At 34.9% G+C, this 18,339-nt stretch overlaps 1 non-coding gene across 1 annotated transcript; it reads right to left on the reverse strand.

Annotated features, from left to right (window-relative positions):
• Window positions 1–4,843: 4,843 nt before the first annotated feature.
• On the reverse strand, window positions 4,844–4,948 carry LOC115216864. The gene has a single exon (XR_003882119.1). It is a non-coding gene; the product is annotated as a U6 spliceosomal RNA (small nuclear RNA).
• Window positions 4,949–18,339: the final 13,391 nt, after the last annotated feature.

Raw genomic sequence — 18,339 nt, forward strand, 5'->3', positions numbered from 1 at the left:
TTTTTAGTGGATGAGGGAGTTTGATGTCACTGCTTGATCTGTGTTTCTTGCCTAGAGGTAAGTTCATACAGAACTCTTGACAGAGGGAGATATAGTTTTTGTTTTGAAAAACCTACACCCACGTCATGCAGATCTCTCAGACCTTGTGGGAGTATATTGAAGAGTTGTAGGCCTTTGAACCAAATTCCTGCAGTATCTGGTTCTGTATCCTGATGGCAATGTTGGGACCCTTGGTACCATGGAGTAGCGCCTGTCTTTTTTTTTATTTCGATGGCAATATTTACAAATATCTGGGACTGCAACAGCAACAAAAGTTTCTCCGACTTACTCCAATCTAGTCATGGAATACATGGATGTCCAGATATATGAACAATCTGAATTAAAATATTGCTTGAACTTCCACAAATATCTACTAGAAAACTGGAAACCTTACTTAGATGACTGCCTAATCCTATGGGTGCACACATTTGAACATCTTATAGATTTCAAAATTCTAATCAACCGCATAAACAATATTGATTTCGCCATGGAATGCAGTGAAAATCAACTACCATTCCTGAATATACTAATCATCGAAAGCGATAGAAACATTCAAATAGATATTCACTACAAACAAGCAGATTCTAAACAATTCTTCTTGTTCTCCTGATGCTATCCCAAACACACGAAGAATAATATTCCCTTTAATCTAGCAAGAAAATTATGCATTATTGTCTCAAAATCTGAAACATGCAATAAAAGACTCCGTGAACTAAAACAAGTACTCCTTAAAAGACAATACCCATTAATCTTAATAGTCAACGGGAAAGAACGTGCCAAAGCAATAAATATCGAAAAACTATGAAAAACGAAAAACGCACCTGATACCTCCAATACTCTATCCTTTGTAACAACATACAAACCAAGTAACACGGAGGTTAACTATATTATCCGCCAGAACATCCCACTACTATAACAAGAACCAAGAATGAAACATATATTCGAAATACACAAAATAATCAAAAGTAAAACATAAACAAAGTCCCTTAAAAATTCTTCACGTGTGCTAAATTACTTTACACAATTCCGACGCCAACAGTCAAAAAGTGTGGCCATCAACTTTATTGAAGGCACAACATACAAATTCAAACTAGGACAGATTTTTACCGTAAAACATCACTTTATATGTTCTTCAAGGAATTTAATATACGTTATTAAATGTCAAGGATGTAACGAAGATTACATAGGTCAAATAAAGCTTACTCTAAGAAATTGACAGATCATTCACCGACAACAAATACAAGACCTCAGTACTAGACAGATTCCACTGAGTGGACACAGCGATGTATGTGCAAAAAATAAGTCCTCCAAACTCCAGGATTTCCCACTACTTACGTTCAGCATATACCACAAATGGGACACGGATAAACAAAGAAAATACATTCATACGAAAATACAAACCTAGACTTAACAAACTTTAACAGTGTACATACACAAATAACTATTCACACACAAAACTCATTCTGTTACTTAACATGAGGAACCTTCACAGCTAAGAACCTAACCTTTAGCCACTGGACAACATACAAACGACTCCTGTCTATTCTCCCACCAGGCAGATTAAATCTGAAGTGCCTTGTTTGTAACTAAACATGTTCGCCCAACCGCGTCGGCCTTCATTTTAGGCGCAAAGTATACTGACACATGACACTAATACACAGACGTAGTGGAAAACGTACAAATACTTGGCAGAAAACATTCAGAGCATTGATTGTATGGAAATGTTCAGTTAACCATGTCAGCCTTCTCTTATTACGTGAAACATCGTCACTTGATACTAACACACAAACGTAGTGGGTAACCTATAATTTCTAAGCCCAGTCATGTGACTACCCTCAACCAATGAAATCCTATTTAAATCATACTAATTTGAGCCATGAACTCCTTATAAAAATAGGACAAGTTTCAAACACTAGTCAGATGCAAAAAAGCTGCGACATAAGACACGTCTTTCTATTCGAACCTTTTGAAATTCAGTGTAAACTGTGAAACCAGTTAAAGCTTTAAATATACCAATAAAAATTATTTTAACTATTCTCATTGCATTTTCGACTTCTATTCTCCTATATATACATATAATAAATTCAATACAAGGAAGAACAATTTCCTTTACAGGGATGGAAAAAAATCCAATTTTTCACTGGCTTTTAGGTCAACACCCAATATGGTAGAGTAAAACTTTCACAATCCCAAAGGTCATATATTCAATAAACAAAAAGAAGGCTATGGAAATGTGTGATTGACATATTTTAAATATAATTTATTGACATAATACTATATTACAATAAAAAAATACACAATATAAAATGAATAGAAGTACAAATATTAATCCTGCATTCCCAATAAGGAATGTATAAAAAAATTCATATTCTTGGGTATGAGTCTCTTCAGGGAAATATTTGATAAAAAAAAAAAAATTACATATAAGGATTGTTAGGTTGGTGTAACACTGAGGTTCTGGTGATCTGATGGGGCTACTTCTATTTTTTTATTTTTTTTTTGTATGGAATTGTGCATATATAATTTTGTTGTATAATACAAAGCATGGAAATTAATGCAAACATCTAAGCATGATTTTTTTCACCACTGAATTTACTACATCATGAAGAAGGCTGCGCAACTGCCGAAAGAAATCCTGACGATATCAAGTACTTAATTATATATATATATTAATCCAGTGGTTCCCAAACTTTTTTCCTCGCGGTGAACTTTACAAGAAGTCAAAATATTTTTGTGCACTTGGTACATAAATTCTAAAATTTATTCAAAAAGTGTTTTATACAAACAGGGGTTGAAGAAAATAATGGAAATACCTTAAAATTTCAAACAAATTAATTTTAATATAGGGTAGGACCGCCTTTGGCAGTAATTACAGCTTGAATTCTACGAGGTATGGACTCGTACAAAGTTTGAATTGCTTCCAAAGTCTCCAGTTCTTGTAGTGATTATGGTAAAGGATATCGACCTCTTACAATCATTTCAACTATCTCAAATGGACGCGACTTGAGCCTTTTCGGAAGTATTATATCCTGTTTTCAAAATAGTTTCTTTGTATAGACTGCTGTTCTTGCAGTCTTTAGAAATAATTCAGATCTTTACAGTGAAAATGTGAGTACTTAGTTGTACAATGTCTTTTCTACTTGCTGGGCAATATGACTTCGTTAGACATCTTTTCACCACAAAAAACACAGAGGAAGAGATTGATCCTCATTGCCAGTTCAATGAAACCCAAAATCTAAATAGCTATTGCAATATTTACGATTGAGTCGTGCTTTCGCATTATTATCACTACATTTACTTGCTTTTAACGAGCGTTCAATTTCAGATTCATAATCGTCATGGTTAACTTTACCATTTTATGAATAATTTAGTTTGTTAATATGAATTGCATCGCACAAAGAGCACAGATTAGTAAGTGTGTCAAACAGACTGAGACAAGTGACCAGTGAGCTGTGAAAGTGGCAGCGTGTCACATATTTTCGAACTCTTTTGAGAAGTCTTTCAAAATTAATTGAAAAGATGAAAATTCTCGCCACTATATGAATGAAAAAAATTGAAACACAGCCGCAATATATGAAGACGTATTAAAATATTTAGTTCAAGATCGTATATTTTAGATCAATAGTTTATTTTTCACACTTATGGAAACTGCTGAGGCTACGACCGAAATAAACTGAAACATAATCGTGCGCTGAATATGTCCATAAAACGTCAATTTTGAGGATAGAGTGATGTTAATTTAATTCTTATTCTTCTGAAATTTCAGATCCAAAGTTGAATGACACTGTCATACCATGATTAGCCTAAATGAATTGAATGGCACAATCACCTCTCATTCTTAGTTTACAAATTCGAATTTAATTCGGTATCTATTTTTCATATTTTGAAATATAATATTACTTTTTCGACGCACACCTAATTACATCTTGCGGTGCACGGTTTGGGAACCATTGCATTAGCCTTTTATACCTGCCGACTTTCTATGGTTTACACACGCGTGCGCGCGCAAACACACATTCAACTGCATGGGGAAAATCTAATGAAACCATAAAGAGTGAACATGCTTCATCGGCTTACTACAAGGAACATACTCAACACTTATATATATATATGTGTGTGTGTGTGTGTGTGTGTGTGTGTGCGTGCGTTATTTATAGGATTTCATATGAATCAGGGTATTTTTTATATCAAGGACACAAAGTGAGGCTCGAGATATTCATACCTGCATATATGCCACAAATATACACATTCATACGTACCCATAGATATTGCGACATATCCATACAGTTACACATACATGTACATGCACATCAAACATACACATACCTATAAATGTACATGTAAATGAAATTATATACTCATACACGCATGCAGTTTCACTATCCAATGTATGGTCCAGATGCAACAAAGTGCAAGTTCCATATACGCTGTGGAATTTACTTAAGAAAACAAATTGGTTAAATGTTCACTACACCTGTTACAGACGCGTTTACTATTAAATTGCATCATTCTATCCGATTGTAAAAGTTGTATTTTTATTGATATTTTTCCTCTTTGCTTTTTTATTGTTTGTTTCCCATCTGTTTTTGAAATTTCAATAGATGAATGCGTACAATCTTTGTACAATAAGAAAATAATCCACGATAATTAACACTGAGCAAAGATTACATATGGCGTGTATATATAACGATTTGCTGGATCAATAACGACCCAAATATATCCAAGTTATACATACATACATACTTTTATCTTCTTTTACTTGTTTCAGTCACTAGACTGTGTCCGTACCGGGCACCACATTGAAAAAGTAATGGAATGATTCACGAATTTGAGTGTTATCCATGTGCCGGGACCATGATAACCTTCCCTGTATCGTTTTGATTTTAGTATATGCATGGCCGAGGCAATATAATTATTCTATTTCGTTTGCCGAAAGGATAAGTTACGAGAACGTAAACAATCCAACAATTCTTGTCAAGTACTGGTGGTTGAGAGAAACATAGGCACAGAGACACAAATAGGCGCGCGCATGCACGTACACATGTATATATATATATAGAAAATAGTAAAAAGTGAAAAAACTACAGAAGGCTTGTTTTAAAAGGTTAAAAAATATATATTTGAGTCAATATGTCTGAAGAATATTATAAATTTTTTTCTTACAATGACATAGTTTAGAAGAAAGCTTTCTTCTAAACTATGTCATTGTAAGAAAAAAATTTATAATATTCTTCAGACATATTGACTCAAATATATATTTTTTAACCTTTTAAAACAAGCCTTCTGTAGTTTTTCACTTTTTATTATTTTCTATATATTCAACCACGTGCTTTCACAAACCAACTTTCTTATATATATATATTATATATATATATATATATATATATAGTACAAAGTAAGTAAGATAGGGGTTATGGGTGGAACCCACTATGGGATATTATTGTTGACATCTATAGGCAATGAAAATTAGATTCACTTTTGACCATAGGCTGAAACAGCTGTAAGAAGTAATTTTTAGGATTTCATTAATCTATACTATGACTTTTAAAATCTGTATTTGTATTATTTTCTTATCTATTGATTTATATAATACTTTTGTATGCTTTTGATGTTCTCATTTGTAAAATGAATAAATAATCCACATTATAATTCCGTAAGTTGATGAACAAACCAAATTTGTTTCTCTATTTTCTTATTTATACTATATATATATATATATATATATATATATATATATATATATAATATATATATATATATATACTATATATATATATATATATATTGGAATTTAGTAGTAGGTAGCGATTTTCTTCACTACTTCAGGGAATGACAACCCTTCCTGACACGAGTCTCGGGCTTAGCTGGCTTCGGCTGACAGTACCCGGCATGGGCCCCTATCCAGAGTTACGTAAAGGAGACAACCTTCAGAGAAATCCGGAGTGGAGTCCTGTAGGCGGTTTAGTGTTCGATACGACACTCTTCCGGCAGCTCCTGCAACCAAGCTGGTGCCAAACGTAATGCTCTGTACTCCTTTGGACTACATCAGCAAGGTTGAGAGAGGAATCCTGACGATTGGGCTACCCAGGATTTTCTTACATCTAGCCCAGGCCTACGCAAGACTGGAGAGGAAACTGGAGAAGTCATGAAATGTAAAGACCAGACTGGATTAGTTTATGCACAACTCAATTGTCTCCCGAGACAAAAGGGTGCCAACAATTTGGAATTTACAAAAAAAAAAAAAAAGACGAAGACAGGTGTGTAAACAAAAAACAAACAGGTGTATTAATTTAACCTCGGGAAAGTGAGAGTCTTCTACATTTTGAGCGTACGTACTTCAACAGAAAGGAACACGAGAAAGAGAAAAAGCTTTAGTAGCAAGTGGTCATTCATGGTAATGATATATATATATATATATATATATAGAGTTTCCTTTCACACAGTTTCCGCGTATCACAAGGCATTATCGATCTTTCTAAGTTCGAATTCTGCCGAAGTCGTCTTTGCCTCTCATCATTTCGTGGTCGATAAAATGAGTGTCTTTTGAGCACTGGGGTCGATGTAATCAACTACCACCTCCCCCACTTTCTATGAAGAAAGGCATTCACAAGGCATTAATCGATCCGGGTCTTCAGCAGAAGACTGTAAACGCCGCACATTTGAACCAAATCCGAAACGAAAGTGTTTTCAATGCAAGTTTCTTAACTATGGACATTAATATGTTGTTGAATTTTGTTGAACTGGTGGTCGGAGTTTCATTTTCGATTATTCAATGGATTACAGAAAGCAGCGTGATTTGTGTGAGTTGCATTTTGATTCATTGCCAAGTATTTCAAGGTCTTTGCTTGTTCTCATTCTGTTACATCTTTTTTCTTTGTGAAATATAATACTGAGTGTTTTTATCAAGTAGGCTTGATGTAATTTTCAAAACCGAATTTCGTATCAGCTCTGCAACTGAATCCATGTTCTTATGTAACGGCTTACACTATTTTTCATCTGTAGCATACAACTTCAGGTCAACGGTATATAAAAGAGATGGTTGACTGTCCTCGTATATCACTTATCTAGTTTAGCACGTTGATGGGAGGTTTTATCGACAAGCGGAAAAGAAATAATGTATGATAACGAGAAAAGGAACGAGAAGAGAGAAAGAGAGAAAGAAATAGAGAGAAAGAGAGAAAAGCAACATAAAAAGTGAGAGAAGCGGAATAGATGAAAAATATTTCGGAATTCCTCTTATGACAGGTAAGGGATACGTTTTTACAATTCCCTGTTTTATAGTTAACTCCACTATTAATTGCCATGTATACATGACATGCTACATGTACCTACTTATTATTAGGACTTAATATTTATGGCTGATATTTCCAAAGTCCACGAGTAGTTTACACTGTCAAAAGCATTCTGGAAAGTTTCCATGCCGTATCATGACCCCTCTTTCTTCTATAGATTCCACTAAGATTGCTAATAGTCTTTTGTATGCATACACACACCACACACACACACACACACACACACACACACACATATATATATATATATATGAGCTTTTGCTGCATCCCTTCTGTAGTAGAAGCTCCTCTTTTTATTTTCCAAGTAGTTCTATATTCTCTGTGATATCGTTCTAGTTATGGCTTTCTAACTGGTAAGCTGACGTACTGGAGGTCTGCCGCTGCTAGAGTCTCATATATCTTTAATCTAGTTTATCGAGAGGCTGCATTTGGTGAGACATAAAGATAGTGCTTTTGATTATTTTAATAAAACTTACGGAAAGGGTAAACATTCATTTCGTGATTACGACGGGGTTAAACAGTTTCCGCAAAAAAAACAAAAAAACCGGATACATCTTCAAAACAATGGTAAAATATTCAGCGACCGAAAACGGCAAAGCAAGAGCTAATTTAGAAAAGAAACCCACCAGTGATGTTTCCTGCTTAGGCCCAACTATGATGTCTATAATCCTTTCTACTGAAGCTCAAACCCTCAAATATGGGGGAAGGGATTAAATCGATTACATCGACCCCAGTGTGTAACTGGTACTTATTTAATCGACCCCGAAACGTTGAAAGGCAAAGATGACCTTGGTGGAATTTGAACTCAAAACGTAAAGACGGACGAAATGCCGTAAAGCATTTTGCCTGGCGTGCAAAGACGACTTCAGCAGAATTCGAACTTAGAAGAAAAGATGGATGAAATATCGCTAATCATTTTGTTCGGCGTGCTAATGATTCTGCTATTTCTTCACATTTCTATATTGAAATATTGGTTTCAAATTACGCCGCAAACTCATGAATTTCATGGGAGAGGTTAAGTCGATTAGATCGACCCCCCCCCCCATTGCTTAACTGTTACTTATTCATCGATCCCAAATTGATAAAAAGCAAACTTGACGTCGGCGGAATTTGAACTCAGAACGTAAAGACGGGGCGAAATACGCTCAAATAACGGTTCTGCCAAATTACCGCCTTTATTGAGAGAAATATTCATTTAACTGCTACTTATTTTATCGACCCCAAAAGGATGAAAGGCAAAGTTGACATCGGCGGCATTTGAACTCAGAACGTAAAGACGGGTGAATTGCCGCTAAGCATTTAGCATGGCGTACTAACGATTCTGCCAACTTGCCGCCTTCTTTCGAGTAATACCGGAATCATTAGAGTAGTGGACTGAATACCTGGCAGTATTCTTACGCGTTGTTTGTGATCTAAATTCAAATAGTTCTCGGGCTCGGTGTCGTTTACCGTTCATCCTTTCGAAATCGATAAATAACGAATCATTCCAGTAATGGGGCCGTGTGTGCTTCTCTCTTTTTTATTCTTTCTCATTCATTTTTCTCTCTCCTGCACAAATTTATCTCCTATTTATCCATCAATCAAACGCTTTGTCTTGCACCTATTGTGTCAGACTGATTCACGCATAATATTCAACCTGAATTCGCTAGTATATAAGAGACTTAGTTTTCTGATTTGTCTCGCTTATCCGCTTTAGATGGAAGGCTTTATCGAAGGGCAGAAACAAATATTATGTGTAGGCGCAGGAGTGGCTCTGTGGTAAGTAACATGCTTACTAACTACATGGTTCTGGGTTCAGTCCCACTGCTTGTCACCTTGAGCGAGTGTCTTCTACTATAGCCTCGGGCCGACCAAAGCCTTGTGAGTGGATTTCGTAGACGGAAACTGAAAGAAGCCCGTCGTCTATATGTATATGTATATATATATATATGTGTGTGTGTGTGTGTTTGTGTCTGTGTTTGCCCCCCACACCCCCCCCCCTTCAACATCGCTTGACAACCGATGCTGGTGTGTGTGCGTCTCCGTAACTTAGCGGTTCGGCAAAAGACACCGATAGAATAAGTACTAGACTTACAAAGAATAAGTCCTGGGGTTGATTTGCTCGACTAAAGGCGGTGCTCCAGCATGGCCGCAGTCAAATGACTGAAACAAGTAAAAGAGTAAAAGAGTAAAGAGTACTGTCTCGTAAAAAAATGCTTTGGCCACACACATCTGAGGAATACTCAGACATTTACATATTATTTTGTTGAGTTGAATTCGATAGAGCTCAAGCAATTGACTGTTCATTGTCGACAATAAAAAAACAAAACAAAACGAAGGAATGTCCCTAAGTCATTTGAATCAATGCTCTATCATATCGATATATTTGTCTATAAAGGCGGCGAGCTGGCAGAATCGTTAGCACGCAGTGCGAAATGCTTAGCGGTATTTCGTCTGCTGTTACGTTCTGAGTTCAAATTCCGCCGAGATCAACTTTGCATTTCATCCTTACGGGGTGGATAAATTAAGTACCAGTTATGCACTGGGGTCGATGTAATCGACTTAATCCGTTTGTCTGTCCTTGTTTGTCTTCTCTGTGTGGATAGTAAAGAAATAGGTATTTCGTCTGTCTTTACGTTCTGAGTTCAAATTCTGCCGAAGTCGACTTTGCCTTTCATCGTTTCGGGGTCGATTAAATAAGTAGCTGTTACGCACTGGGGTCGATGTTTGTTTGTTCCCCTGTGGGCAATAAAGAATTAGATATTTATTTGTCTATGAAGAAAGGGAGGAAGAATTAAAGGACGAGGATGAAGACAATGGTGGTGATTGAAGAAATAAAGAGATGAAGAGTAGGAGTAGCAGCAGCAGCATCAGAAATAGTAGTAGTAGTAGTAGTAGTAGTAGTAGTGGTGGTAGTAGCAATAGGAGTAGCAGAAGTAGTAGTAGAAGTAGCAATGGTAGTAGTAGTAGTAGTAGTAGTAGTAGTAGTAACAATAGGAGTAGCAGAAATAGTAGTAGAAGTAGCAATGGTAGTAGTAGTAGTAGTAGTAGTAGTAGTAGTAGTAGTAGTAGTAGTAGTAGTAACAATAGGAGTAGCAGAAACAGTAGTAGTAGCAGCAGCAGCAGCAAAGAAGAAGGAAAAAACGAGGAAAGATGAGCATGAGGTGAAGAAGATGGTGACGTTGTTGTTGTTGCTGGTGGTGCTGACGATGCAAGACAAACACAAGAAGAAGAAGAAGAAGAAGAAGAAGAAGAAGAAGAAGAAGAAGAAGAAGAAGAAGCAATAACAACAAACCCAACAAGAACAAAAGCATGTGGAGGGGGGGGGGCATGTGCAAGACAATGTCAACGACGGTGGGTAAAGCGAAAGAAGTGGCTGGAAAACTGTTGGACAGCATGAATGATTGACTGGCGACAAAGCTGTATAAAAGAAAGACAGACAGAACTTATAGCGAAAGACCTCGACCACATGACCAGACATATATTTCAGTCTATGATACTGCTTGAACTTATAGAACATAACCATAGTTAATTCGTTACAACGATTAGACAAACATTCAAAGTATAATAGATACGTAAACATAACAATCTCCGTACACTAATATCAGTGCACTTGTTGGTGCACACACGAACGAAGATATATATTAGCAGGCACGCAAACGCTTCCACAAGTATATGCGAAAATATACTCAGGTGCGTATATATGTATATGTTCATGATGAAAACAACCGCCAGGCTTATTTTCCTTGTGAAAGAAAATATTTTGATTTCATATACGCCTGTGTATGTATGTATATATTGCTAACAAACACCCCACTTCTTATTTATACATACCTACACATATACAAAGAGAGAAAGAGAAAGGGGAGATTAATAGATATATAGGCATGCATGTATATATCTATCTACGTAAACATATTTATGAATACACACACACATACATATATATAAAGATAAATATATATATATATATATGAACTTACATTCATACATATATATTTGCATACATATACACACATGCACACTCAAATTTAGCCACACACACACATTTATAAACACATCTAAAATCGATGTAACTCGCCAACCTTCCTTGTGTTTCTTCATACACAGACACACACAGATACTTGTGTGTATGTGTGTATGTGTGTATTCCTTTGTATTTGCGTATATCTGAATGTGAAGTGTTTACTCTGTAATAATGAGCTATTTAAAATTTGTCTTTTGTTCTGGCAAATAATAATGTACAGCAAAAGTCTTTCCGACTATTTTTCTTCTATTTTGCTTCGTCTCTCTCTTTACTTATATGTGAGTGGATAAATCGTGTTTGTGTTCATATATATATATATATATATATATATATATATATATATATTATATATATATATATATATATATATATATATATATATACATATATACATACACACTGACACACACACAAACACACATATATATATTATATGTATGAATTATTATTATTATATGTGTATATATATAGAAACATAGATATATAAACATACATATGTTTGTGTGTGTGTGTGTGTGTGTGTGTATCTATCTTTAAAATCTCATTTTGTTAATAATATTGATTAAACTATAGATATACGTTTACATTTTCTTTAAAGTTTGCGTCGATATACGAAGCAAGCACGAGAAGGAAAGATATTTGGGAGTTCAAGTTGGACATCGCGTTGCCATTGTTAATCTGTTGCTACAATTTCTACTATTTCAATGTAACAATTTTCAGACCGTTTTCGCTTCTTGGAATCGTATATCATTTGTCATATCATCATTCTGTAATAACTAAATTGTCAGATTTGAGATTCCATTCAATTTCCTTTCTGAAGGTATGTATATGTTGCTTTTATCAGAATTAAAATGGAGTAGCGGTTAAAAAAGTTAGTCTTTAACGATCAGTGAGTATAAATTGTGACTTCCCTGCAGTGTACACAGAGCCTGCATGATAGCAAACTTTGCGAGATATGAGTCATGGTTTATGCAGCAACATGGTTGAATATTTTTCATGATATCGAAAAGTCTGAATGAAATTTGAAATCGCATAAGTGTAGTCAGAGATTTGCTTAAATTTTGTGTCACTCTGCACGTTTTATCGGTACTTTCCTCATACCTACATTCAAACTAACATGCACACATACGCAAACACTTTCTCTCTCTTTCTCTCTCTCTCTCTTTCTCTCTCTCTCTTTCTCTCTCCGCACATACCAATGCACACACATACACACATAAATTTGCCGAGGTGGTAGAATCGTGAGTTTTCAGACAAAACACTCAGCGGTAATTCATCCGGCTACTTATGTTCTGAGTTCAAATTCAATCGTTGTAAATATTGCTTTTTATCGTTTCAGGCCCGATAAAATATGTAGTACTGGGATCGATATAACCAACTTACACCATCTTAAATTGCTGGTCTTGTACTAAAATCTGAAACCATATATATATATATATATATATATATATATATAAATTCAAATAAGTTATCATTATCTATACAAATAATGATAAAATGATCAGCAAACATTATTCAAATAAGCAAAATATATAATAAAAAGTCAGGGTACCACAAATACCTGTTTGCTTGGAAGAGTTGTTAAATATGTTTGCTATATTCTCCGTAGGTGTTTACATACAGTGACAGACGAGTGGTTTTGGAGGACTTTAACTCCTCCTTCAAGCAAACAGGGACATATCGGACCCTGATATTTTATTATATATAGCGGTTGTAATAACCGCCTAAGGGATAATAGTATTCGTTCTTACTATTGGTACCAATCACCTATGCTATCCCTGGGCATGGGTATGCAGGCACACTATGCTCATAGGTTACAGGGGACAACAGAGCAAACAAAAAATTATCAGGAATCAAATTTAGGTAATCAGAAAATGGAGAAAAATTTTGTTTAACAAACAAACAAATTGACCAACATCGGTTGATTATTTTTTAATACAAAACATGAGATAACATTTCTTACGGCCGTTTCCGCTTCCAATGTGAGTCGGTGTTTACGAAAGAAATTCCGAAAATAATATTCGTCATCTTCATAGCACATTCAATCGAGTACATGGAGTTTCATCAGAGTGAATACAAATGCATAAAATAAACGAAGAGAAGAGGAAGGAACAGGGCCTCGAGATGAAGTCGGAAGGCTTAAAATATTAAAATCATACCAACTTGCATGTATTTATGTCATTAATCAATTTTATTTCATGCTCACATATACTTCTATCTGTACATATATGTATATGTGTGTGTGAGTGTGTGTGTGTACGTGTGTGTGTGTGTGTGTATATATCTATGTATGCATGTATGTACACACACACACATATATATACATACACACACACACACATACACACACACACACACACACATATATATATATATATATATAATGTATGTATATATTTATGTTGGATGTCGTTCAGCTATTGAGTATAAACAGGTATTGGCTTTCATTTTCTCCTTTCAAGAAGTAGAGTTTATTTATCATATGTTCCACGATGCAACACCTTGAAGAATCTTTAACCGAACGCATCGACACTTTTAAGCCCTGTACTTATTCTATCGGTCTCGAACCGCTAAGTTACGGGGATGTTAAATAAACCAACACTTGTTTGGGTAACAAACACAGACACACGTGTGTGTGTGTGTGTGTATGATGGTCGTGATTCATTTTCTGTCTTCCACATCCACTGGCATGACTCTGGTCAGCTCGAGGCTATAGTACAAAACAGCTGCCCAGGGTGCCATGCAATAGAACTGAACTCGGAACCGTGTGGTTGGAAAGCAAACTTATACACCCACGCTTGCACCTATAAATGGTAAGCAGCAGAATAGTCGAATAGTTTATTTTTTCCTTGGCTACAAGTGTTTCAGCAAAATATGGCTTTCATAAAACTTTAAATAAGTTGGAAAAGATTAAGATGAGCAATTATTATATAACATTGATTACATACTATCGATTATATTATATAGATCCCAATTCATTTCATCATGTCCGAATGAATAAATTGATGCGAGAAAAACTTCGATTAATTCACCTATAAATAGACGCAGACAATTTGATAGGAGAGTTCATATTCTTATAGAAGGAGGATTTATTAGAAATGTAAATAAAAGAAATCGCAAAGACGACGATGCTAGTGTATCAATTGATGAGATCATTTTAGAAGTTGAATTTATTAATTAGTCTATATACATTCAGACAATTGTTCGATCGAGAAGGTAAACTAGTTTTAAAACTGTATATCATAATAGAAAGTGTCATCAATCAACTAGGATAGGCATTTCTAGAGTATCATCAAAGAAAGCATTAACGATCAGAGAGAACCGAAAGAAGTACGGAAAAGAAGAGAGAGAGAGTGGGAGGGAGAGAAACAAGAGGAATGGAAATTGAAAGAGTAACAGCAATAAATGTGGTGGCGCGTGGCTTAGTGGTTAAGGTGTCAGCATCATGATTGTAAGATTGTGGTTTCGATTCCTGGACCAGGTGACGCGTTGTCTTCTTGAGCAAAACACTTCATTTCACGTTGCTCCAGTCCACTCAGCTGGCAAAAATGAGTAACGCTGCGATGGACTGGCGTCCCGTCCAGCTGGGGAACACATACGTCATTGAAACCGGGAAACCGAGCCCATGAACCTGGCCATTCCATCACAGCATTACTCAAGAAACAGGAAGAAAGAGTGAGGGAAAGTTGTGGCGAAAGACCCGCTGCCGGAGCCTCGTGGAGTTTTATGTATTTTCGCTCAATACACACAAAGCCCGGACTGGGAATCGAAACCGCGATCCTCCGACCACCAGCCGCTGCCCTAACCACTGGGCCATTGCGCCTCCACGTTTATATTAAGTAGTAAAATATTATTATGTCACTTCATAATAAAATTCTAATGTGAGAAAAATAATAGCAAAAATTTATAAAAGGAATATTTTATAAATTCGGACATAAATATACTTTTCTTTTCTAGGCACAAAGCCCGAAAATTTTGGGGAGGGAGCCAGTCGATTAGATTTTTATTCGCATACACAGCAACCTCAGCTGCTAAAATGTGAATTACAAAATAACTTTTTTCAATTAATCGAACTTCGATTCTGTTGGAGTGTTGTTCCTTTCTATGCATTGCGTTAGCAGGTATTCACCTGGATCCCGGAACGTCGATGGCGTACATCCATACGTACGTACATACATGCATACATACATACATTCATGCATACACCTACGCTGAACTATTGAGAAATCTGAAGTTATTCTATCCAGATTACAAGTTCAGGTTTATACCTGTAATAAAGGGGCCCTGGGATATGTAACACACTGCTTAAATACCAATCTTGAGGTATTAGGCTTCTCAAAACCGGAAAGGAGAAAGCTGATTCTCTAAGTGTCATAATTTTTTCGAAAAGTAATTTCCAAAATATACATTTTGAAATATCTTTCTCTAAATATTATGAGAGCATCAAGTAATTTAACCTCATCCCCTGCTTCATAACGTTCAGAACTGAAATACGTACTGAACTCACTCTCTCATACAATATTTACCTCTCATAACTTTCCACCATAAAATATTGGAAACTCAGTATTTTTTTCAGATATTAATAAAATTTGTCGGACCTATTTTCATGCCGTCGGCTGTCGGAATGAATGAAATTTAGCGCGCTCCGAGTGTATGAAAATAGATTAGACTAATTTTATTATTACCTTAAAAAATACTAAAAAATATTAAATTTCAAACATCTTTATGGTCAAATACGTTTAAAGCTATTCCAAACCATTAAAATTGCCGTTTAAAATAGTGTTTAGCGCCAGTGGTGTAATTTTCCTTCAAATATCGAACAGGAGTTTAGATACGTGCCAGCTTTTACAAATAATTGTTTGTACGAAAAGTAAGGCCCTACGTACATCAAATTGTCTTTAAATTAATTAGCGACAGAAGAATTATCGTTGAACTTTTAAAAGGTAAGTTTATTGTTGCCTACAGTCAGCTACATGCTGGTTGTTCAAGGGTAGGGAATGGGAACAAGCTATTTGCACTGACCCCGAATTGGAAGACCAAATATATTGTTTATCATGCAGCTTTGCAAAAAGTTCCAAGTCGACAAACTATATCATTGTTTTGATGAAAATTGTTCATTATTTGAAAATACTGGTCAAGTTTGATAAAATTTAATATGCACTCACTGCATGAAGTGTCATTGTTGGGCCCAAGGCCTAATGAAGAGCCTTCCACAGGAGCTAGCTTAATAGCCGATAGGGCGTGTGCATGTGTGTGTGTGTGTATACATATATAATATATATATATATATATATATATATTATATATAGAGAGAGAGAGAGAGAGAGAGAGATGCAGCACGAAGGTTTTTATCAGTGAACAGGTTGCGGTTTCAAAGCGACGAAAACTTTTAACACAAATTAAATTTAAATTTGAAGTAAATCTCATGGTTTTTGTCTGTTCTTAAATGGCTTATAAACATCTTCCACGCTGCAATTGTATATATATATATATATATACATATATATATATATATATATATATATATATAATATATATATATATATATAATATATATATATATATATATATATATTATATATATATGTATGTAATGTATGTATGTATGTATGTATGTATGTATGTATGTATGTATTGCGTGGTGGTGTTGTATATGTATGTATGTATCAGCACCATATTTATTCAGAAGCGAATAATTATATAGATATTGATATTGTTATTATTATCGAAGGCAATACAAATAGTTTATAATAACAACAATATTGATATAGGTGGTTGCAGGTCTAAATCAGCATTATATAGCTATAGAATTAAACTCACATTAATCAAAGGACCCATTAAAGTGTCTATCCGCTAGAAATAAGAGTTAAAACTCTCATTTGGACCACCAAAAATTACACTGAAAATAACATATTCAACAGTATACGGACGAGCGAACCGAAAATTATCTCACATACCTATATAGTATGAGGCTATACATTTGATAACTGTTACATTAAATATATAGATTTATGGTATATAGGTATTTGAGAGAAATGTTTCGGTTCGCTCGCCCGTATACTGTTGAATCCTATTTTCAGTGTATATATATGTTTTGGTTGTCCAAATGAGAGTTTTAACTCTTATTTCTAGCGGGTAGACATTTTAATGTGTCCTCTGATTAATATATACGTATAAGACCATCGGCCATCTTTCTTCTCCTAACTTGTGTTTCTTTCTTTCTATCCGTTGTAGATGGATCAAGGAAGATGTGTTCCTTTCAGTCTCCTGTCCAAGCTTGATTTACGCGTTCGCCACCACAATCTCGTTTAGGCTTAGCATACCCTTCCTGTTTGTTTTAACTGTCCTGTTTCTGTTACCAATTTTGACACCCCACAAAATCCTAAATTTTATTTAATTTGCTTTGCGGGAGCAGCTGTTTTATCGAAAGCGTATCATGTTGTTAAATGCTTGAAATAAGAGAGTAGAAAAACAGCCAACATCTGCTGAAGGGTCGTTTTTTTTTGGTTGTTTGTCTTGTTTTCCATTTATGTCTTTCGTTGTTCGAAAAAATAGTTCATATTCTATGTACTCGTACTTCGTATTTTTTGTTGTACACGTTTCGTGACATCCTGTACCCACACATGCATGTATATATACGTATAGATGTAAGTATGTACAAATACGTATGTATAGATGCATATATATATATATATAGATATATATATATATAGATATACATACGTACGTACGTACGTACGTATGTACCTACATTCATACATACATCATACATACATACTACATACATACATATATATATATATAGATATATATATATATTATATATATATATATAATATATATATATATACATACGTACGTACGTACGTACGTATGTACCTACATCATACATACATACTACATACATACATACATACATACATACATATATATATATAATATATATATATATATATATATATATATATATCTATATATATATATATATATATATTATATATA

This window comes from Octopus sinensis, linkage group LG10 (genome assembly GCF_006345805.1).
Source record: "Octopus sinensis linkage group LG10, ASM634580v1, whole genome shotgun sequence".
In the NCBI taxonomy this organism is placed as follows: Eukaryota; Metazoa; Mollusca; class Cephalopoda; order Octopoda; family Octopodidae; genus Octopus; species Octopus sinensis.